Source organism: Balaenoptera physalus, assembly GCF_965194825.1.
Source record: "Balaenoptera physalus genome assembly, chromosome: 18".
NCBI lineage: Eukaryota > Metazoa > Chordata > Mammalia > Artiodactyla > Balaenopteridae > Balaenoptera > Balaenoptera physalus.
The window spans coordinates 48,150,145-48,175,384 of record NC_138899.1 but is presented as its reverse complement, the minus strand read 5'-3'; the positions used below and the strand labels follow the sequence as shown (position 1 = coordinate 48,175,384).

The following is a 25,240-nucleotide window of genomic DNA, read 5'->3' as shown; positions in this document are numbered from 1 at the left end:
GTTGGGTGCAGCAAGTGTCAACAGATGAGGCTGGCTGCAAAGGCAGGTGGCTTAAAGGATGGGGAGTCAGGTGGGTTACAGTCAGGAGTTGGAATATTTATATCTGAGACTAGGGACCAATGAGGGATTTTGGGTAGGGGAGTGTCATGATGTGATTTTGCTTTAAGAGATTATTTCCTGTGGTATAGAAAATGGGTTTCAGTGAAAGCAGAGAGCAAGGAGACCAGTTATTGCAATAGTTAAGGCAAGAGATGGAGACTTTGGAGTCATCAGAGTCTAGGCAAAAGTAAAGAGTATGGGTGAGGTTGTGTGTAAAAAGAAAAAAAGTGTGTAAAAAGAGAAAAGACGAAGACAAGGACCAACTTCCAGGGAATTTCACAGCTGAGGGGTGGGAAGGGACATTGAGAAGTAGCTGTAGCTTAGGAGGACAAGGGGTTGGGCAGATGGGGAGGGATGTTTAATCCACAGTATAAAATGCTGGAAAGGTCAAGGAAGATGAGAATTGAAAAGTGGCTGTTGGATTTGGCAATCGACAGGTTCTTATAACTGTAGAATGCACTTTCAGTGGAATGGTGGATGTGCATGGCAATTTGTGGTTTCTTGACAGTAAGTGGGACATAAGAAAATGAGGGTTAGGCTACTTAGAGGATCTTGGTTGTGAAGATAAAGAGGATAGAAGAAGAGAATAAGGAGTAAAGGAGCTCAGGGTGAAAATCCAAGCATGTTTACATCAAAGGCAGAGTGAAGAAACGAGAGAGAGGTTGTAAAAATAGGTGTAAGGATTAAAAAAAATCCAGGCTGTCGTGAGAAAGTGGGGTACGATCACTTTGGGTGACTTTGGGTATGTTGAGTACTAAAGAGAAGAGAGGAAGGAAGTAAATACAGGTGTGGATGAGAGTAAGCTGGGTTTCAGGGAAGGAAGGTGAATAATTCTTCACTAATGAACTCTTTTCTGTCAGGTAAAAGCAGGTCATGTGTTCAAAGTAATGAGGTCAAGAATAGGAGCACAATTTTGAAGAGAGATGTAAAGATTTAGAAACCACCGAAGAAAATGGGAGAAGACGCTGACCAAGAATGTATTTTCACAGCAGAAGTTTTCAACCCTTAGTAAAACTTATGTGCAAAGCATTCTGTGATAGTTCATGCTCAGTTTCTGGTCTTTTAGTAGCTGCAGGAAAAGTTTAAGTGGATATAAAAATGAGAAGAACTTTACAAGTTTATGAAGTAGAAACTAACAAGTTAACCACTCAGCCAATTTTCAGTAGAGGTTCTCATTAAGGACCTGATATTTGAAGGTCTGCACAGTCATAATGACTATATTATTGCCCTAGGACCTCAGCAGAATTCAGTATTGGAAAATGCCCTGTGAAAATGGTTTTAAGCTCTTGCTAGTAACATTAGTATAATCCTAGGAATGTTAACAAAAGTTTCAGGCCTTCTTGAGCTAATCTTCATGCCAGGTAGTGATACATTAAATAGATAAAAATGTTAATTAGGTATTTGAACATTCGAAGACGCAATGACCCTGTGTGTGTTTGGGTGTGCAAGTGTGCAAGCATGTGAGAGACATCATTGTTTAAAAAATTGTGATAGTTACTAAAATGTTCATTTAGAGTGGCTTATCTCAGTAAGGAGAGAAGAAAATAAGGTAGAAAATTTTTAAACTCCTGTTTAATCTCTTAAAACTTAACCTAATGGGGGCTTCCCTGGTGGCGCAGTGGTTGAGAGTCTGCCTGCCAATGCAGGGGAAGCGGGTTCGAGCCCTGGTCTGGGAAGATCCCACATGCCGCGGAGCAACTAGGCCCGTGAGCCACAACTGCTGAGCCTGCGCGTCTGGAGCCTGTGCTCCGCAATAAGAGAGGCCGCGATAGTGAGAGGCCCGCACACCGCGATGAAGAGTGGCCCCCGCTTGCCGCAACTAGAGAAAGCCCTCGCATAGAAACGAAGACCCAACACAGCCAAAAATGAACAAATAAATTAATTAATTAAAAGGCAGCAAGAAAAGCTTAAAAAAAAAAAAAAAAAACTTAACCTATTGACTTTTCTATTAACTGACCTATTTATAGAAGGAGATTTTCCTAACATGGACACAGTTTTAAATAAGGAAAAAAATTTTTAAATGCTCATAGTAATTTTTGCATGACAGTTATAAAGAGTTGTCTAGCTATGGAATTATAAAACAATCCAAATATGAAACCAGTTAAGAACGTATGCTGTTAACAATCATAGAGTTAATTTATAAGCTACCATGGACTATTCTTGTTCTGCTATTGAAGTGGACAGCCCTTTCTCATTGCTACCATACCAAAATATTGATAAAGATTTCTGAAAAAAGAGCCTCAACAACTTATTTTCAACTTTCCTAAAAGAGCTTAGGAAAGTTATTTGTCTCAAAGTTTATGCCACAGAATGTGATAACACTCATTAAACAGAAACAATACTATGAGGTTTATCAAATTATGAAATTGATGAACATCCTTTATTTAAAATGTAAGTTCTTAGGTAAATTTAGGAACTTGCCAATTACATATACAAAGCAGAATTGTTTGTATTCATCTAAGACTCTGAGGATAAATGTCTTGGAACATGTAATGGTTAATGTGAAGAATCTTGTGTAAATATTTGTATTGGTGAATTTTACTGCTTTATTATACTTTCCTTCTCATTAGTAATATTTTTCAGAAGGGTCTCCATGTCTGTGGATACCAAGGGTGGGGGACATTAAGTTGGATGAATTTCATAAAGACAATTACAGTGAGCCCTCTGTAGCCACAGGTTCCACTGACCGTGTATCAAAAATATTTGAAAAAAAAAAATTATAGAAAGTTCCAAAATGCAAAACTGAACTTCGCTGCACACAGGCAACAATTTACATAGCATTTACATTGTAATAGATATTATAAGTAATCTAGAGATCATTTAAAGTCTACAGGAGGGTGTGTGTCAGGTACATGCAAATACTATACCATTGTATATAAGCACGCACAGATTTTGATATGGAGGGGCAGTCCTGGAACCAATCACTCATGGGTATTGAAGGACAAATGTACTGTATTTGGTAAGCTAGTAGGATTTGTCTCAGTAAAGAAGATTGCCTCTGGGCTCCTTTCTTCACTGGAAGAAAAATGAACATGTTGCTAATTGACCAGATTCTCAGCCTCACTTTTGTATTACATTGGTTATTAACACCAATAATTGTAAAATCACTTTGTAAATGTAAAGTGCCACATCAGGGCTCGTTTAGCCTTATGTGTTCTCAACCTCTGTAACTCACTAGAATAATGCAGTCAAATTGCTTGACTCAAACCAATAAAAGAAAAACTGTTGTATGTGACATTATAAAGAATAGAACTTTACACTCGCGAAGGAATAATGATAGCTAACTTTATTGAACACTTATGTTGTACCCAACATTATTCTAAGCTCTTGACTTAACACTAATTTATTTAAAGTATAGTAGCTGCTTATTGATAGTGTAGCCATTTCAGGGTAGTTCATTCTCTCATTGAGTGATTCATAGTAGGCGGTGCTCAGAGTAGATAGCATTGTGGATAATTTGTGTTTTATAGTAAGAACTATAACACCTAAATGATATCACATCCATTTTGTTTCATAATTTCATGATGTATTTAAAATGTAAATGAGATGGAAAGCACTTGATTTTGATCTATTTATATAAGCCTTGTAAAAGTTTAACATGATAGGTAATTCTCTCCTTCAGCCTCTGCATCTACTGGGAGGTGTGGAAAGAGCATGGATTTTAGAGTCCAGCAGAACCTGGGCAAGATACATAATCTTTTGGTTGTCTTAAAGAACATAGTAGCTGCTCAATAAATATTTTGTTCAGTCATCAAATGATCAAAATGCCTGGCACATAGTTTCTTAATTACTTTTGTTTCCATTTCTTTAGTTTTCCTTCAAGGATTTAGAAATAGCAGCCTCCCTTATTGTTCACTTCCTCGAAGTGATATTTGTTGACCCTTGAAAGCCGCAGCAATTACTGATTGGAACTTCCAGATCAGGAGTTGGGTATCCATCCCAAATTACCCCTCTTGGAAGGAAACCAAAACTGCTTCCTTGTACCATCTTTTTCTTTGAATTAGTTTTTTTCCTTTTATATGTCCTGTTAAAGTTTTCTTTTCTGTTTGAATGTTACTAGTATAACAAACTTTTGTATTAAGAGTCTTACAATATAGCCCTAATATAAAAATCCACAAGTCTTTTAAAGTAAACTAGTTTTTCTCATAAAGTGAAAGAACTGCAGTCCCTTTAAGCTAATAGTAATGCCTGCAAAGTTATAAAAATTTCCATCATTTTCTTTCACACTTTTGAAATCCTATGGTTTATAACAGCCTTCATAAATTGGCGACTTCCATCCCAGCTCTGACACAGAATTTTTCAGCCTGTCCTGCTGTCGGTGTACCTGCTGCTTGACATTGACAGGATTCTTGTCAAAACCGGGATTTTGCATAAATTAGTGTTTAACCCCGGACAGGCTTTTCCTCCTCGTTTCAGTGCAGCTTTTAAGAGACTGTGCTGCTCTTATCCATAGATAATGAAAGTGAAATTTGACTATTTTATCATACATTTTACACTCTGAAGGAGTACCGTAAACTTTACTAGTCTTATTTATTTTTCTTTTTTTTAAAATAAATTATTTATTTATTTACTTATTTTTGGCTGCGTTGGGTCTTCGTTGCTGTGTGCGGGCTTTCTCTAGTTGCCGCAAGAGGGGGATACTCTTCGTTGTGGTTCGTGGGTTTCTCATTGCCGTGGCTTTTCTTGTTGCAGAGCACGGGCTCTAGGCACACGGGCTTCAGTAGTTGTGGCACACGGGCTCAGTAGTTGTGGCTCATGGGCTCCAGAGCGCAGGCTCAGTAGTTGTGGCGCATGGGCTTAGTTGCTCCGCGGCATGTAGGATTTTCCCAGACCAGGGCTTGTACCCACGTCCCCTGCATTGGCAGGCGGATTCTTAACCACTGCGCCACCAGGGAAGTCCTCTTACTGATTTCTCATTAAGCCTTAATTAGTAATTCTCAGTTTTACCAATTCTTGTACAATATAGACACCATCACTGATAGCCTACTGTCCCTTCTTGTCCAGAGGATCTATTTGCCTTACTTTTTATTTTAATAAGCAGCTTACATTGTATGTGGGGGAGAAAGTGAGAGGAAGGGGAAGGAGTTTCAAGTTGCATAAAGGAGTACACTTCAAATAATCTTATGGATGAATTTAGAATTTTTAAAAAGTTGATTGTTATACCTTAATACTTTCCAGAAGGTACATATTAAGCATTGTGGATAATTTGTGTTTTACAGTAAGAACTGTAGCACCTAAATGATATCACATCCATTTTGTTTTATTAATTTTATGATGTATTTAAAATGTAAATTTTGATCTATTTGTATAGGCACTTGATTTTGATCTATTTCTTGGGTATTTGAAACACCCAAGAAAATCTTTTGACTCTAATGCAGAGACTTTATACCTTCCTGATTTGTTCTTACCATCATTGTTCCAGCCATGGCTGAGTGGAGAAGGAGCAATAGCTTCATTCTTAAACTACAAGAATATTTACATATTCGGTAGGAACAAACATTTATTTGCTTCTCCTTTGGGTATGATGATAAGCAAATTATTCTCCATAGTATATTATCAGTTCCCCCAGCCTCTGTTGAACATCTCAGATGTTTCAGGTGTGGAATTACATGTGACTAAAAACATGGTTCCTGAATTTCAATAAACCTAGAAATAGTATTATTACAGCAAAATATAATATGTTTAGTAGCCTTAATTAAATCAGGTGATATATACTGTCTAATTTTTTTTTACCTAAGTTGATGGAAATGAGTTTATCTCCCTTATTATTCTTGGAGAAAATCTTTGTGATACCTTTTCTTTCTTCAACAGTCTAACCATCAAACATGATTGAAAAGAGAAGCTAAGCTTGGAAAGAAAATGATTTCTTTTTAAAAAAAGCTAACTCTTCATATACCGAACATTTTGAAATCTCAACATGAGGGAAAAAAACTCATAAATTTAAGCATACTAAGAGTAATTTATACTTAGGTAACAGCAAGACGACATGTTATATCTTTACCAACATATTGAAATAAATTAGAATAAATGATTGAGAAGGTGAAGATTGGAGTTCCTTCTATACAATGCCTGCTTATAATTGGAACATATACACCAGGCACCATATATGTCTTGGCCTGTGTTAACTGATTTAATAACTACAGGAACCCTATGAAATAATTATTAGTATTCCCACTTAATACATGAAAAAGTACAAATCCAAGTTCAGAGCCATTAAGAAACTTGCCTAAAATCATTGAGCTAGTAAGTTGTAGAGCTGATGTTCAGTTTGCAGACTTGCTGACATCATAGCACATGATTTTACACTTTATCTGTAAATAGAGATAAATGATACCAACTTACTTTTTGTATAATGTATATAAAAATCTCATCATAGCAGTAAGTTTGTACTCAATATGTGATACACGGTTTTGGTAAAGAAACTTTCAACTATTTAGTTCATTCAGTCTTAATTCTCTCTTAAAATTTAGAGAATTTTTAAATGAGAAGCAAAGATGTATATTCAAGAGGTATAAGCTAGTATTTCTCAAGGGGCTAGAAAATATTTTACAAAGAGTAGAAAAAGAATCAACCTATTCCTTTAACCTACAGTTCTATTCCTAAGAGCTTAATCTTATACTGTGAATCTCCTTTTATCTTCTAAATTTCACTGGAATCTAGTTTCAGGGTTAAACTACATTTTAGCCACCCATGTATGTTTTAGGTGGTAATCCTCCAATTTCCACTAGGCAAAAAAAAAAAAAACAAATTACCAAGATAACTTTTTAGAAAAACTGACTTAATATTATATAGTTACTCAGAACACACCAATGATAACACTATGCCAAAGTAGTATCTTTCAATAGTGCATGTATTCAATTACAGTTAAATTTAAAACTTTAGGTTGGGAAAATAATTCTCTTCAAATATATGATGAAATAGACCTGGGAGTAGGTTGTAGACATTTCGTTTGATGACAAGTACAGTATGAGCAAGGAATGATCAAGCAGCTGTTAAAAACATTAAAGCGAGGTCAGATTGCACTAATGATTATATAGAGTTTGCTCATCATGGGGAATAGTAGTATTATGTTGCAAGCAGACCATACATGCAATATTATTCTGAATACCTGGTTACACAGAATAGTAAATATTAAAATGAATAAAGGAAAAGATGATCAAGATGATAGGAGATACTGGAAATAATGGTATTTGACAAATGATTCCAGGAACTGAGTCTTTTGATTTTAGAAAATAGAAGACTAAGGAAAGGCATAATACTTGTTTTAAAATAATTTAAAATCTTCCATATGGCAAAGGAAATGGGCTTAACTAGAAAACCCAGGTAGTTTGCACTTTCTAGAGAAGGATACAAAGGAGTGGGGTTGGCTGCCTGAGCATCCTTCACCACTTACTTGAAGGAGACAGAACCATCACACCACCTGTGTGTGACGTGTGGGGATGAATTTTGTACCTTGTAGATCAGATCATTGACTCCTGGGGCACCTCACAATTCTAAAACTACAGCTTTTATTAACAAGCCTGATAATTGATAAGGAATTTTTATTTTTTATTTTTTTGTGTTAGTTTCTGCTTTATAACAAAGTGAATCACTTATACATATACATATGTTCCCATATCTCTTCCCTCTTGCGTCTCCCTCCCTCCCACCCTCCCTATCCCACCCCTCTAGGTGGTCACAAAGCACCGAGCTGATCTCCCTGTGCTATGCGGCTGCTTCCCACTAGCTAGCTATTTTACATTTGGTAGTGTATATATGTCCATGCCACTCTCTCACCCTGTCACATCTTACCCCTCCCCCTCCCCATATCCTCAAGTCCATTCTCTAGTAGGTCTGTGTCTTTATTCCCGTCTTGCCACTAGGTTCTTCATGACCTTTTTTTTTTTTTTTTCCTTACATTCCATATATATGTGTTAGCATACTGTATTTGTTTTTCTCTTTCTGACTTATTTCACTCTGTATGACAGACTCTAACTCCATCCACCTCATTACAAATACCTCCATTTCATTTCTTTTTATGGCTGAGTAATATTCCATTGTATATGTGTGCCACATCTTCTTTATCCATTCATCCGATGATGGACACTTAAGTTGCTTCCATGTCCTGGCTATTGTAAATAGAGCTGCAATGAACATTTTGGTACATGACTCTTTTTGAATTATGGTTTTCTCAGGGTATATGCCCAGTAGTGGGATTGCTGGGTCGTATGGTAGTTCTATTTTTAGTTTTTCAAGGAACCTCCATACTGTTCTCCATAGTGGCTGTATCAATTTACATTCCCACCAACAGTGCAAGAGTGTTCCCTTTTCTCCACACCCTCTCCAGCATTTATTGTTTCTAAATTTTTTGATGATGGCCATTCTGACCGGTGTGAGATGATATCTCATTGTAGTTTTGATTTGCATTTCTCTAATGATTAATGATGTTGAGCATTCTTTCATGTGTCTGTTGGCCATCTGTATATCTTCTTTGGAGAAATGTCTATTTAGGTCTTCTGCCCATTTTTGGATTGGGTTTTTGTTTTTTTGTTATTGAGCTGCATGAGCTGCTTGTAAATCTTGGAGATTAATCCTTTGTCAGTTGCTTCATTTGCAAATATTTTCTCCCATTCTGAAGGTTGCCTTTTTGTCTTGTTTATGGTTTCCTTTGCTGTGCAAAAGCTTTGAAGTTTCATTAGGTCCCATTTGTTTATTTTCCTTTTTATTTCCATTTCTCTAGGAGTTGGGTCAAAAAGGATCTTGCTGTGATTTATGTCATAGAGTGTTCTGCCTAGGTTTTCCTCTAAGAGTTGGATAGTGTCTGGCCTTACATTTAGGTCTTTAATCCATTTTGAGTTTATTTTTGTGTATGGTGTCAGGGAGTGTTCTAATTTCATACTTTTACATGTACCTGTCCAGTTTTCCCAGCACCACTTATTGAAGAGGCTGTCTTTTCTCCACTGTATATGCTTGCCTCCTTTATCAAAGATAAGGTGACCATATGTGTGTGGGTTTATCTCTGGGCTTTCTATCCTGTTCCACTGATCTATGTTTCTGTTTTTGTGCCATTACCAAACTGTCTTGATTACTGTAGCTTTGTAATATAGTCTGAAGTCAGGGAGCCTGATTTCCCCAGCTCCATTTTTCGATCTCAAGATTGCTTTGGCTATTCGGGATCTTCTGTGTTTCCATACAAATTGTGAAATTTCTTGTCCTAGTTCTGTGAAAAATGCCAGTGGTAGTCTGATAGGGATTGCATTGAATCTGTAGATTGCTTTGGGTAGTAGAGTTATTTTCACAATGTTGATTCTTCCAATCCAAGAACATGGTATATCTCTCCATCTAATTGTATCATCTTTAATTTCTTTCATCAGTGTCTTATAATTTTCTGCAAACAGGTCTTTTGTCTCCTTAGGTATGTTTATTCCTAGATATTTTATTCTTTTTGTTGCAATGGTAAGTGGGAGTGTTTTCTTGATTTCACTTTCAGATTTTTCATCATTAGTGTATAGGAATGCAAGAGATTTCTGTGCATTAACTTTGTATCCTGCTACTTTACCAAATTCATTAATTAGCTCTAGCAGTTTTCTGGTAGCATCTTTAGGATTCTCTATGTATAGTATCATGTCATCTGCAAACAGTGACAGCTTTACTTCTTCTTTTCCGATTTGGATTCCTTTTATTTCTTTTTCTTCTCTGATTGTTGTGGCTAACACTTCCAAAACTATGTTGAATAATAGTAGTGAGAGTGGGCAACCTTGTCTTGTTCCTGATCTTAGTGGAAATGGTTTCAGTTTTTCACCATTGAGGACAATGTTGGCTGTGGGTTTGTCATATATGGCCTTTATTATGTTGAGGAAAGTTCCCTCTGTGCCTACCTTCTGCAGGGCTTTTATCATAAATGCGTGTTGAATTTTGTCAAAAGCTTTCTCTGCATCTATTGAGATGATCATATGGTTTTTCTCCTTCAGTTTGTTAATATGATGTATCACGTTGATTGATGTGCGTATATTGAAGAACCCTTGCATTCCTGGAATAAACCCCACTTGATCATGGTGTATGATCCTTTTCATGTGCTGTTAGATTCTGTTTGCTAGTATTTTGTTGAGGATTTTTGCACCTATGTTCATCAGTGATACTGGCCTGTAGTTTTCTTTCTTTGTGACATCGTTGTCTCGTTTTGGTATCAGGGTGATGGTGGCCTCGTAGAATGAGTTGGGGAGTGTTCCTCCCTCTGCAATATTTTGGAAGAGTTTGAGAACGATAGGTGTTAGCTCTTCTCTAAATATGTGATAGAATTCGCCTGTGAAGCCATCTGGTCCTGGGCTTTTGTTTGTTGGAAGATTTTTAATCACAGTTTCAATTTCAGTGCTTGTGATTGGTGTGTTCATATTTTCTGTTTCTTCCTGGTTCAGTCTCGGCAGGTTGTGCATTTCTAAGAATGTGTCCATTTCTTCCAGGTTGTCCATTTTATTGACATAGAGTTGCTTGTAGTAATCTCTCATGATCGTTTGTATTTCTGCAGTGTCAGTGGTTACTTCTCCTTTTTCATTTCTAATTCTATTGATTTGAGTCTTCTCCCTTTTTCTCTTGATGAGTCTGGCTAACGGTTTATCAATTTTGTTTATCTTCTGAAAGAACCAGCTTTTAGTTCTGTTGAACTTTGCTATTGTCTTCATTTCTTTTTCATTTATTTCTGATCTGATCTTTATGATTTCTTTCCTTCTGCTAGCTTTGGGGATTTTTTGTTCTTCTTACTCTAATTGCTTTAGGTGCAAGGTTAGGTTGTTTATTCGAGATGTTTCCTGTTTCTTGATGTAGGCTTGTATTGCTATAAACTTTCTTCTTAGAACTGCTTTTGCTGCATCCCATAGGTTTTGGGTCGTCGTGTCTCCATTGTCATTTGTTTCTAGGTATTTTTTGATTTCCCCTTTGATTTCTTCAGTGATCACTTCGTTATTAAGTAATGTATTGTGTAGCCTCCATGTGTTTGTATTTTTTACAGATCTTTTCCTGTAATTGATATCTAGTCTCATAGCGTTGTGGTCGGAAAAGATACTTGATACAATTTCAATTTTCTTAAATTTACCAAGGCTTGATTTGTGACCCACGATATGATCTGTCCTGGAGAATGTTCCATGAGCACTTGAGAAAAATGTGTATTCTGTTGTTTTGGGGTGGAATGTCCTATAAATATCAATTAAGTCCATCTTGTTTAATGTATCATTTAAAGCTTGTGTTTCCTTATTTATTTTCATTTTGGATGATCTGTCCATTGGTGAAAGTGGGGTGTTAAAAAGTCGCCTACTATGATTGTGTTACTGCCGATTTCCCCTTTTATGGCTGTTAGTGTTTGCCTTATATATTGAGGTGCTCCTATGTTGGGTGCATAAATATTTACAATTGTTATATCTTCCTCTTGGATCGATCCCTTGATCATTATATAGTGTCCTTCTTTGTCTCTTGTAATAGTCTTTATTTTAAAGTCTATTTTGTCTGATATGAGAATTACTACTCCAGCTTTCTTTTGATTTCTATTTGCATGGAATATCTTTTTCCATCCCCTCACTTTCAGTCTGTGTGTGTCCCTAGGTTTGAAGTGGGTCTCTTGTAGACAGCATATATATGGGTCTTGTTTTTGTACCCATTCAGCCAGTCTATGTCTTTTGGTGGGAGCATTTAATCCATTTACATTTAAGGTAATTATTGATATGTATGTTCCTATTCCCATTTTCTTGAATGTTTTGGGTTTGTTATTGTAGGTGTTTTCCTTCTCTTGTGCTTCTTGCCTAGAGAAGTTCCTTTAGCATTTGTTGTAAAGCTGGTTTGGTGGTGCTGAACTCTGTCAGCTTTTGCTAGTCTGTAAAGGTTTTAATTTCCCCATCAAATCTGAATGAGGTCCTTGCTGGGTAGAGTAACCTTGGTTGTAGGTTTTTCTCCTTCATCACTTTAAGTATATCCTGCCACTCCCTTCTGGCTTGCAGAGTTTCTGCTGAAAGATCAGCTGTTAACCTTATGGGGATTCCCTTGTGTGTGTTATTTTGATAGGGACTTTTAAACATGTTTTCTTTATGTTTCACTAAAGAGAAATAATTTTACTTCATTATGCAGACATTGTTAATATGGGTTGCTGGGTATGTATGGGATTTAAATGTGAAAATGATTATTACATTGTAATCTTATAGATAACTATAGATAATCTTATAGATAGCTGCTATAAGATTCAAAATTTTAATTCTTTTCCTGTCAATCTTATGTTTCTTAACTTTCACTAACCAGGTGAAAACATTAGCAAATGATTTTATTTCTGTACTGTTAGATATTGCAAACCTTTTCTTATATAAAACATGTCAAGTCATCTCCTTTCCCTACTCCAACACTCAGTACTTTTTAATGGCAAAGATCTGGCCTGTATTTTATCAATTTGACATGGAGATTGTTTTTTCTAATTCTGTTTCTTTAGTCTGTATTACAGGTCACTGAAGCATACCATAAGTATTGGTCTCAAGTGGTCAGTTACATAAAATGTACTGGGCTGACTGTTTTAGAATAAAAAGCAGTCTGGCATTATGATGTGGTAATTATTACTTTCAGAGAAAGAATTAGTTAATTCATTCTTAAAGTATATTGTATTAGTTACCAATTTAAGATGTAAAAATTGTATAACTTATGAGGGAGTGAAATGACTAACCACTTGTGATTAGTGCTCATAAGTTTTAACCATAAAATATTCTAAAACATATTTGCTCAATTAGCATATTTGGGAAAGCAGTTGCTTTTGCAAGGATAATTTATAGGCATTGACCTGAAAGCATAGCAATAGGCATAGATAAGCATTTTTCGTTATTAATCATCATTGCTATACCTCCGCTGTTTAAATAGTGTTTCTAATTGTTTTTTTTTTTTATGGCATTTGATAAAACTTTAAGGGTATGGTATTGGTATTAAGGCAAGATGTTCAAAGAGGTTAATCACGTTTATTTTTAGCTTTTTCTTAAAATATTCATATTTTAGGCAAATAATGTCTTTAACTTTTGATTAATCATTTTCAATAATGTGTCTTTGCTAATTTTCTCCTTTGTTTTATTTGCCCTTTTTCTCTATAATTAAAAAAGAAGAAGACTTCTTCCTAAAAGAAACAAAAACAGTGGTAACAATGGAATGATTTATAATGTGAAATTATTAGTTTTTGTGTATAGATGTTTTTAAAATTTCTGAAGAAATAAAATGCAAGCAGGTGACAAGAGTCTTTCTCCTTGTATTGGCTCTTTCATTTACTTCAATGGCTTTTCCACTTTCCTTATCTGACCAAAGCAATTTGAGGAATATTCTTACAACAAACCTGATTTTTAGCAAAATCTGTGAGTCTTGATAGTTTAATTGAAGTGAACATGTATATATTACTGTCAAAGATTTTCTTAATTCAGAATAATAGGCAACATATATGGCTTATTTGCTAAACTCTTTTTAGCTATTATCTCATGTAATGCTCCTTGTAAACCTATGAGTTGATTACTGTTGTCTATGTGAGAAAACTGAGATGTAGAGAAGTTGAGTAACACATGTAGGAAGTGGTGGAGTCTAAACTCAGACTCAGATCTGACCTAACAGACTGAGGTCTTAAATACCAATGCCATGATAAGGTATCTCTCAAGGAAATCTGAGTAGATTGGCATCTTTTGGAGCAGAAATATGCTTCCTACCCTGACTTCTGGACAAGCTTTGGAATCTATTTAACCTTTAACTTTAAAAGAGGAAATGAGTTGGAGAGAGGTACACATTTTTACAAATCACATATTCATTCTTTGGACTTCACTATGGCATTTCAACAAAGATGATGACCATTAAATGTTGTTTATACTAGCCTCAGGGCAGAAGCCATCAACTTATTTAAAATTAATCTTTAGCTAGCTATTAGAAAAAAATAAGCAAAACTGTCTGAAGCAAGAAATGTAAAATATACACTATGTGATGCCATGGAAAGAACTTTGGAGTGGACAGCCCAGGGGTCTTATGGAAGCATGGCCAGTTACATAACTTTGGGTAAGTTACTCTGAGCCTTAGCTTGTTCATCTGTAGAAGGATGAGATTAAGTAATTCAAAACATTGTTGCAAGGATTAAATGAGATAAAATGCCAGGCACGTAGTAGAATAATCATTCATTCCCCTTTTTTCTATGCTAAGTTTTAAATAAAGTTGGGTGTGTTTTTGAATGGAAGAGTATCAGTACTTTTATTATTTGAAGTTTGATAAGGGTGACATTTTCTACTCTCTTTTTTGTATTATATTCTCCTATTTGAAATATGAATGTAGCCTTTTGATGTTGAGTTGCATTTTCTTGAGTGTCTAAGCTGCTAAAAATAGCTTGTTTACTTTGTATTAAATAGTAGATGATCTTAACAATGTTAGAGGAAAGACAATGGTGAATAGTACTGTATTTGCTTTAACTGTCATTGAAACATCCAGTTTTCTTCCATGTTAAAGTTTAGTTGTCTTATTTAGGTAGTGCTTTAGTTGGCAGAGTACAGAATAAAACCCTTGAGGTAGGGATTCAGATGATTTCCTAATATCTGATAGAATCATCAATAATTCTTACCTAATTCTTATGTAACTTTAGAGAATATACTCTTTTCTAAAAAGAGAATATCAGAGCACAGTGAAATGTCTCAGAGTTCTTCTGAAATTCTACATGATACAGGAATGAAAACATTATATTGCCGTTCGTCCCTGGCAGCCAAGTGCACCTCCAGTCCTCCCCTCGGTCCCCAGCAGCAGAACAGCGGCCGGGAGGCCTTCCGGCGCCATTTGCCACGTGGCCGCCTCCTCTGAGGTGCTACGATGTACTGCGAGAAGTGGAGCTCTGTGGTGGAGATGTGTCTCTTCCTTGAAGACCTGCGGGAGGGCTCCTGCATCCTCTGCCTCTGCTCCAGGGCGTTTGTGGAAGATTGGAAATTGTGCAGTTTGGGATTAAAAGGCTACTACATTGAAGACGATGGGAACAGTGCAGGAGAGCAAGTTACAGAAGAGGAAGAAGGCGGTCGTTCCCAGGGCACTGCAGAGTCACGTGACAGCAAAGACGTAGGCCCAGATGAAAGTGAACTTGATTCTGAGGCTGAACTCATGCGAAGTATAGGACTGCCACTTCAGCTTGGTAGGGTGTCTGCACATAAGAATTTTGAGGTATCTATGAGTACTAGAAACAAAGTTAAAAGAAAAAAGAAAAAGAAAAAACATCAAAAGAAGTACTTAGATGAAATTAAGAGAGAATCTTGGAGATAAGAATGTGAGGAAGATGACATTTTGGCTTCAGATGATCCATCTTCATCTGAGAATGAGAACACCAGAAGGTATAAACTTCGAACCAAAAAAGATATTGAAGGTGAGAATCTTCCTGCTGAAAATACATTATCTCCAAAGCTGGAAATTACGGAGCTCTGGGAGAAGTACTGGAAGGAATACAGGGGGGGAACTGCTGTGGCAAAGCTGGCAAGAAAAGCATACAGGTCAGACGCTGTGCTCGGAACCCTGGAACATCCCTAATACAAAGGAGGAATGGGAACAGCATTATAGCCAGCTGTATTGGTATTGTTTGGAATAGTTTCAGTATTGGGAAGTTCAGGGTTGGACTTTTGATGCTTCACAAAGCTGTGATACAGATACTTGTGGGTCTAAAACAGTAGTTGACAACAAGAAAGATGAAAATCGCACGAAAGCAGATGAACTTTCTTCTCCATCTTCATCAGTGGGTAGCGAAAGCTCTAGTTCAAGTGATAAAGATCATAATGAAATTCTTGATGGACTTAGTAATATAAGTCTGAATTCAGAGGAAGTAGAACAGAGCCGATTAGATCCCTCTGTGAGTTGTGATGGACATCAGTGTTTAAGTGAAGTTAAGAGCAGAAGAGAATGCCTTGCTTCAGGCCAAAGTGAATCATGTAATGGAGGAACCAAGGAAAGCAGCTTGTCTGGGAACAGAAGCACAAGCCAACCAGCTCAGGATTCACAGGAGTCATCAGAAGCAAACACCATCAAAGACAGACCATGCCTCATCGGCACTGATGGAGATGAGAGTGGCGAAGATCCACCTGAACAGAAGCCAAGCAAACTCAAGAGGAGCCATGAACTGGACATCGATGAAAACCCGGATTCAGACTTTGATGTCGACGGTTCCCTTCTAGGATTCAAGCATGGCTCAGGACAAAAATATAGTGGAATTTCAAATTTCAGTCACCGGCGGGTCAGGTATGTACACAAGAATGTGAAGTACAAGTCAAAGTACTTTGACATGAGAAGACAAATCAATATGAAAAACAAACACATCTTCTTCACTGAAGAGCCAGGAAAAACTCTTTTCAAGAAAAGCAAAACTTTGAGTAAGGTAGAAAAATTCCTAAAATGGGTTAATGAACCAATGGATGAGAAAGCATCACAGGAGTCAGTTTCTCATAACAACATGCAAGATACTTGCACAAGCAGTGGTTCAGAGGAACAAGAAGTGTCTGTTGAAAAAGGGGATGACCCACCGGAGACAAGTGAGCTAGAACCTGGAAAGCGTCGTGCCATGTCTCCAGCTGGGGAAGTGGGAACAGAGAAAACTGACAGGGACAGCACAGAAGCAGCAGTGACAGATGAGGGGGACTGCCCCGCCCAGGCTGCACCAGACTGCCTTCAGGTAGAAGCCGAAGCTGAAAATAAAAAGAAGAAGAATAAAAGCAAGAACAGAAAGGGAATTGGTCTGCCTCCTGAGATCACTGCTGTGCCTGAGCTGGCAAAGTACTGGGCCCAGAGATACAGGCTCTTCTCCCGCTTTGACGATGGGATTAAATTAGAGAGGGCTGGTTTTCAGTTACACCCGAGAAGATCGCTGAGCACATTGCCGGCAGGGTCAGCCAGTCCTTCTAGTGTGACACCATAGTTGATGCATTTTGTGGCGTTGGAGGAAATACCATTCAGTTTGCCTTAACAGGAAAGAGAGTGATCGCCGTTGATATTGATCCTGTTAAGATCGATCTTGCTTGCAATAATGCAGAAATTTATGGGGTAGCAGACAAGATTGAGTTCATCTGTGGAGATGTCCTGCAGCTGGCTTCTCGTTTAAAGGTTAATGTCGTGTTTCTCAGCCCTCCTTGGGGAGGACCAGACTACACCACTGCCGAGATCTTCGACATCAGCACCATGATGTCTCCTGATGGCTTTGAAATTTTTCAGACTTTCCCAGAAGATCACTAATAATATCATTTATTTTCTTCCAAGAAATGCTAATATCGACCAGGTGGCATCCTTGGCTGGGCCTGGAGGGCAAGTGGAAATAGAACAAAACTTTCTTAATAATAGATTGAAGACAATCACTGCTTATTTGGGGGAACTGATCCGCAGATCAGCCTCTGAATCATAAGTGAGGTGGTATAGAGACCAAAAGATCATAGCGGTCAGAACACTATTCACTTGGAATTTCTTCTCTGTATTCACTGATACTTTGTACCCATAGTCAAATGGGTATTTGTACCCTAAAACACTTTTTCCCCACATTGATGGAGTACCATCCGGAATTTGCTTTTAAACATCCATTTATTTTATAAAGTTAGTGCTTTTTAAGTTTCTATTGAAAAAAATATGAAATATACTTTGTAATATAGAAGTTTATATTCTTTTTCTATTAAAATGACAGTGAAAGGAAGAAAAAAAAAAAAAACCATTATATTGTCAGCCATGCATTTTGGACCAGTTGCTTAGTAATTAGATTTTGAATCCGATTTTGTTTCTTGTCTTGAATCAGTGTGGGTGGTTGTTTTTTTAAATTTTATTTTATTTATTTTTTTATACAGCAGGTTCTTATTAGTTATCCATTTTATACATATTAGTGTATATATGTCAATCCCACTCTCCTAATTCATCACACCACCACCACTACCCCCACCACTGCCCTCCTTGGTGTCCATACGTTTGTTCTCTACATCTGTGTCTCTGTTTCTACCCTGCAAACCGGTTCATCTGTACCATTTTTCTACGTTCCACATATATGCGTTAATGTACGATATTTGTTTTTCTCCTTGTGACTTACTTCACACTATATGACAGTCTCTGGATCCATCCACGTCTCTACAAATGACCCAATTTCGTTCCTTTTTATGGCTGAGTAATATTCCATTGTATATATGTACTACATCTTCTTTATCCGTTCGTCTGTCGATGGGCATTTAGGTTGCTTCCATGACCTGACTATTGTAAATAGTGCTGCAATGAACATTGGGGTGCATGTGTCTTTTTGAATTATGGTTTTCTCTGGGTATATGCCCAGTAGTGGGATTGCTGGGTCATACGGTAATTCTATTTTTAGTTTTTAAAGGAACCTCCATACTGTTCTCCATAGTGGCTGTATCAATTTACATTCCCACCAACAGTGCAAGAGAGTTCCCTTTTCTCCACACCCTCTCCAGCATTTGTTGTTTGTAGATTTTCTGATGATACCCATTCTAACAGGAGTGAGGTGATACCTCATTGTAGTTTTGATTTGCATTTCTCTAATAATTAGTGATGTTGAGTAGCTTTTCATGTGCCTCTTGGCCATCTGTATGTCTTCTTTGGAGAAATGTCTATTTAGGTCTTCTGCCCATTTTTTGATTGGGTTGTTTGTTTTTTTAATATTGAGCTGCCTGAGCTGTTTATATATTTTGGAGATTAATCCTTTGTCCATTGATTCATTTGCAAATATTTTCTCCCATTCTGAGGGTTGTCTTTTCGTCTTGTTTGTAGTTTCCTTTGCTTTGCAAAAGCTTTGAAGTTTCATTAGGTCCCATTTGTTTATTTTTGTTTTTATTTCCATTACTCTAGGAGGTGGATCAAAAAGATCTTGCTGTGATTTATGTCAAAGACTGTTCTTCCTATGTTTTCCTCAAAGAGTTTTATAGTGTCTTGTCTTACATTTAGGTCTTGAATCCATTTTGAGTTTATTTTTGTGTATGGTTGTAGGGAGTGTTCTAATTTCATTCTTTTACATGTAGCAGTGTGGGGTTTTTTTCTGCCACAAAATATTTGGTTAAAATAAATTATTAGTGGATGTGGTATATTAAAGAGATTATCTTAGAGCTGCTCTGAGGGAAAGAGGGATTATAATTCTGCATTACACTTTATTGTAAAATGGTATCTTATTTCACTCAAAGTTTCAAAAACAGATAAATTAGTTTATTATCATAAAATTTGCTTATTTTGCTTATGTTTAATGAAGCCTGAGAATTTTATTTTTCCCCATTTAGGTATAGAAGGTGAGTTTGTATTGTCAAATGAGAAATTTAATTCATAGAAGTCAAAAGCAGGGTTTAGACTTTCCCTGTGACAACACGCAAAGGCAACGGTCTCTGAACTGAGTCAGGGGCCTGTGTTCCCGTTCCTGTTCTTTCAGCAGCTCATTTTCTTTATATTAATCAACCCACTCAACCTAGCTGGTTCCTAGTGTACAGCAGAGGTTGAACCAGGTTGGGTTTTAGTTTTTGTGCTTTAGGGGTTACAGAACTTGGAAGAACTAAAGAAGAGAAAGCCAAGGGGATACTGCTCTCATGCACATGTAAAAACACCCACTGTAACCTGAGCCCATCTATTTTATATTGGAATTCTATATAAAATTTCATTTGAAAGAAGAGTGTCACATTTACCCCAAAAATAGATGATGATAATGATGATTTTTAAAATTTAAGTCTGCTCAATTAGATTATCCCCAAATCCTTTTCCAATTCTGGCATTCACTGTATCTGTATTTCTTGCCCTTATTACTTGGAAGCATAGTGTGAAGGGCAGACAGGACTATGAATCAGAAGACCTACTAACTCAGGTTATGGTACTAATTACTTGAGCAAATTATAGCTTCTTAGTTATTTGGACTAACTGTTCTTTACAGAAACTATCTGTTTTGTAGTCTGTGGTTCCAGGCTACCACAGACCCAGTTTATTTTGTGGTGGAGTTGTAAATATGGAATTGGAATACATTTTTAAACAAGAATAATTGGTAAACTAAGGTTCAGTGTTAATCATAATACTTCACTCCTGTAAGCACAGCTGTTATCCATAATCTTCAATTACTTTATTACTCTTCAATTTTCAGTTACTCTAATATAATAGAATATTAGTATAATTGATCTAAAATAGATTACTTAAAATATTTTAAGTTCTACTTTTGGAATCCATTATATGATTTTTTGTTTTTGTTTTTGAATGGGGCAGAGGTACTTTATATCATTACTTGGACTAAAAAGTAAAATCAAAGGTCAAAGTTTTCCAGTGGAAACCAAGAGGAAATGTTATGAATATCCAAGGTATAATCAAAATTAAACACAACCTAGAGCCAATTCAGAAAGCTCAATAATCTTCAAAGTGGTTTTCATACATTAATTAATGCTGATGGCATCCCAAGGATGAAAGAAATTTAATTCTCATATTTTAGTTACGGGTAACCACAGGAAGAATCTGAATGGATCAAGATGTGCCATTTTAATAAGGCAGGTCAACAAATATTTCATCAAATATTAAGTATCTACCACATCAGCAATATATGAGGCACAAAGTATCCCACTGATGTGGCTTACTTTACAGCCTGTTTTTTTTGGTTTGTTTTAGACTTTATTTTATAGAGGAGTTTTAGATTCACAGCAAAACTGAGAGGGGTACGGTATTTCCCATATACTCTTCACCCCCACACATGCAAAGCCTCTCCCGTTTATCAACATCCCCCACCATCTATCAGTTGTACACTTGTTACAATTGGTAGACCTACATTAACTCATCATTATTTTCCAGAGTCCATAGTTTACCTTAGGGTTCACTCATGGTGTACATTGGGTTTGGACAAATGTATTGTGACATGTATCTACCATAATAGTATCGTACAGGATAGTTTCACTGCCCTAAAAATCTTCCTGTGCTTTGCGTATTCATCCCTCCATCCCCCCCCCCCAACCCTTGGCAACCAATGATCTTTTTACTGTCCCTATTTTGCCTTTATTACATGATGTTTTGGGAAAGCAGATTTGTCTTTAAAATTATTGTTTGCTTAGGTTTTATATTAAAATTAGTTTCTATTTCTATAAACTGACTACACAAGTTAACCAGACAGGCAAATGTGGTCTGGAAATTCATAAGTAATTCATACATGAATCACTCAAGGAGATATGTACTCATTAAGATTTCAGTGTTCAAAATATTCAGAGTTCAAGGATTATTGTTGAGGGTACGTTGTATACATTTTGAATGCTGGCTTGTGTTTTTGTGACTACTATGCAAATTGTTAAAAGGAACTGACTAGAAAATTTTTTATTAAATTTCACACAAAATAGCTATTAGAGGTGACAATATTAATAAGTTTTTCCAAGTTTTTTGTGAAGAGAATTGCCATCCCTGTTCCCTATTCCCACCAGTAATCAATAATTGTTTTCCCCTTACAAAGTCATGGCTGTGCAAAAATGCTGAAGAAATGGTAATGTAAGATAAGGCAATTCAGTAAGTTAAGTAAGTATGAACATGTTGCTGAAGCAGAGGAAAACATAATATTTTCAGCGAATAGAGACCTCCCCACAGAAGTTCCATAAACGCAGCTTTTACGCATTAGAGACAGAGGCAGAAGAAATATCCGAAAAAGGAAAAGGGAAAGGGTGGCAAACCCAAACTTCCTGAATTTCAGAATTATTTTCCAGGCTGTCCTGGCACTTAGGAATAGGAAGTTTCCTCCTCCTTCATTTACCTAACGAGCATCCTTGGTCTCTACCTACTGGATGTAGTAACAACTCCCCCCACCTACTCCTTCAGCTTGTAATAACCAAAAATGTCTCCAGACCCACTAGCTGCCAGTAGCACCCCTCAGATATAGCAACCAAAAATGTCTCCAGACATTGGCTACCTCCCCCGCACCCCCACTCAGTGGGGTAGGGAAATCACTCCCAGTTGAGAACCACCAGATCCACCACCTTCTTTAGAGTGGTGGTTTATATGCTTATCTGCACATCACCTTTATTTGTGGAACAGAGAACCTGACCTGTATTTAAATGTGTTTCACACCTCCTACTGAAGTATGTTCCAGGTTCGAAGTAACTGATTTACAATGAGCTTTTCCAACAGCTCATTTATAAATGAGGAAATAATGTATTTGTCTGTATTCTCACTCAAGATGTAGTTTGTACTAATGAGAGACTAAAAATGATATGCAGGAAAGGTGTAGTTGTGACCCGTCAAATGTGTTTTATAGGTGAAGTTGTGTATCTCCTTTTTGCATTGGTGCTGTGACTCTTTTTTTCCTTTCAACATATCACTTCATTCATGTTTGGTGTCACAATGATTATTGCATAGGTATCTTTTCATTAAAAGGAATAATAAACTCCTAAATATTGGCATAAAAAGACGGCACATTTTGAATATTATTTATTTAGTATTTTAAAACCAGGTAAATCTGATAGCATGGTGAGCAAAAATCTGAGTCCCAATAAAATGGTTCTAAATCTCAAAAGCTTTGGTGAAGTTGGCATTGGTCAGTTCCATTTTTATGAACGTTATCACCAGTCTTTTAAAGAGCCTTGTCTGTGTCAGAAACAAAATGGCCCTGGTCTGGACTCTTCCTCTAGTGAGCTCTGTGACTTGGGAAAATCACCTCTCTGGGTTTAGAAATTCCTCATCTGTCAAACCTAAGGGGACAGACCAGGTAGCATTCCAGGACTGTGCCAGCTCAAAATACTGTCAGATTTTTAAAAAATGTTCATGAACTGTGAAATTAAAATTTTTTTTAGTTCTAAAGCTGTTACAGAGTAGTGAAACTAAAGGAAGAAGATAAAGGTATAAATTTTATTCAAAGATGACTCCAAATAAACTGATCTATTAAATTGAGCTGTGTGTTATATGGAAAGAATTGCTCATTCAGTGCTAAAAATTACTAGCTCTAAACTGTATGAAGTGGTTTTTGTGAGTAACCAGGTTTGCCCCTGACTACTCTGTGGGAAGAATATTTCAAAGTTAACAGAGCAAGATTGTGCCTTTGACAACTGAAAACCAAGCTGTCAGAATTATTTTTATTTTTTGCTTCCATTTTGTATAAAATGATTATGAAGACATCAAATAATGTGAAAGAAATCTCATGGTTGGTCATCTCTATAAAACCATTTAATTGGTTATGGCTAGTTTAGTCTGAGATTCTTTTAAACAGTAGAGATAGTTTTTCAAATAGCAATGTCATATTTATTATATAAATCCAGCTCACTCACTCAGAAAATGTAGTGTCCTACCTTTAACACTATATTTTATTGATAAAGTATACAGGTTTTTAGATGTCCTCTAACCAGTTTTGCAGCTGGGTGTGGAGAATAATAATATTCCATTCTAATTCCTAGAATAATTACTTCATCTTCTACAGCAGCAAACATATTTTCATCCTTCTCAGTTAATATGCACAGTTTCAAATGTCATATGTCATAAAAATAAATAGTTTTTTTGCAAATTTAGCTATAAGATTTGACAATAATCATTCCGAGCAGTGACCATATTAATAAAAAATATTTCTCTTCTTTCCTCAGCACTTTAATTTTTCTTCCCACATTTTAATTGCTTTACTAAATTATAGACATAATATCTGATGCTTGTAACCATTTTGAGATTGATTATTAATGAAAGGGGCATAGAGAAAGGAGAACTAATCTGGAAGTTTGTCTCAAAAATGTTGTTATTGAGTTATGCCAGATATATTGTCAGATTTCTCTATTCTCTTATTTAGGTGATGATGGCCCCTTAAGGGTGATCATTAATTTTTGGCAATTAGTTTATTTCTTTTACATGCAGACTGAGACTTAAGAATTTAAATAGCAGTGTCTGAATCAAAACTCAGATTTATCTTCGAAGTATTAGGGCAAAGTCACAAAGCTTTCCTGGACTTCAGTGTCCTTTATATAAAATGGAGATAACGGTTCTTAAGAATACTGTGGAGAATGCCTATTAATGAGTGATATGTTTGTGCCAAATATTAAATATCAATTCTAAATAATAGGATTTGATCAAATTATCATAGCATCTTTCTACTTGCATCAAGTAAAATTGCAATAATTGATCTGTAAAAATTAAAGAGTAGAACTCAGTCTTTCATATAACTCCATTTGCTATTAGGGTCAAAGGAAAACAATCTTTTGGGACAGAAGATTCAATGATAAAGTAAGGAGGAGGAGGAGGAAATAGGATAAATTTCCTAAATCATGCAAATTATTGTGCTCTAATAATTCAGCTGGAATTTAAACTCTACTTTTGAAATAGATACTGTTTCTTTCATAAACAAAAATGAGAGCCAATTTTTTTCTCTCTCTGAAGGGAACATACTTCACAGCTGCATTAACTTAAAACACTAAAATAACAGGGTGGCAGCACTCAGTAAGAAACCAGTGTGGCTTTTGGCTACATTTCTGTTGCTTCTAAGTCCTTTTCAAATATTGTAATTAACTATACTGTTTCTGCTGTTTATTCTGCTTATACTAATGTATCCATGCCATTCCTTGAACTGCTGGTTCTACCCCCTTAGTAAGAAAGAATATGAGAAGAAAACAGTTTGCGTCTTACCGTGGTGATTGCTGTGTCTTGCATGAAGCTTTCTTTATATGTAAATTATATTTCTCTCCTCATTCCAATCCATTATTTTCTCCTGTCTCTAGATGTAAGGTTCTTAACGATGTTGGAGATTTCATCAGATGAGGACAAACAGCTGGTGAACGTTCTCTGGCTCCTCAATCCCTTTTCCATATCTTACCAAAACCCCTTTCCATGATAAATACCTGGAAATATTTAGAAGCCCAAATATTCAATTAAAATTGTATTACATTGCTCGCTTTTCTGTGTTTTCACCACATTGTGTCAAGTCATTTGAGGAGATAGCCATATTATTGTGTGGAAATAGTTTCCTTTTCTAGAATTAAATTTGATTCTAATGTTACCACTATAAATTTCATTCTTCTATTAACAAGGACCAAAAGAGTTTTAACAATGTCCTTGCCTTTTTTTTTCTTTCCCCTGCCGCCCACTATTATAAAAGTTGACAGATGTGAATCCCAGGGCAGCTTAAGAGGGTATATCAAAATGGGGACCATAAAATGTATTTAATGTAGGAAACTTGGAACTGTTTTGAACATGTTAAATCACTACTCTTTGCAAATAG

The 25,240-nt window shown here is 36.3% G+C and overlaps 1 protein-coding gene and 1 pseudogene across 7 annotated transcripts in view; both read left to right on the top strand.

Annotated features, from left to right (window-relative positions):
* The window catches only part of TDRD3 (tudor domain containing 3), a 223,456-nt gene that overhangs the window by 192,187 nt on the left and 6,029 nt on the right, over positions 1 to 25,240 (top strand). The gene's annotated exons all lie outside the window — the stretch shown is intronic.
* Positions 11,512 to 25,234, top strand: LOC309647925 (trimethylguanosine synthase pseudogene; annotated as a pseudogene). Its single transcript has one exon. The product of its transcript is annotated as a trimethylguanosine synthase pseudogene (transcript).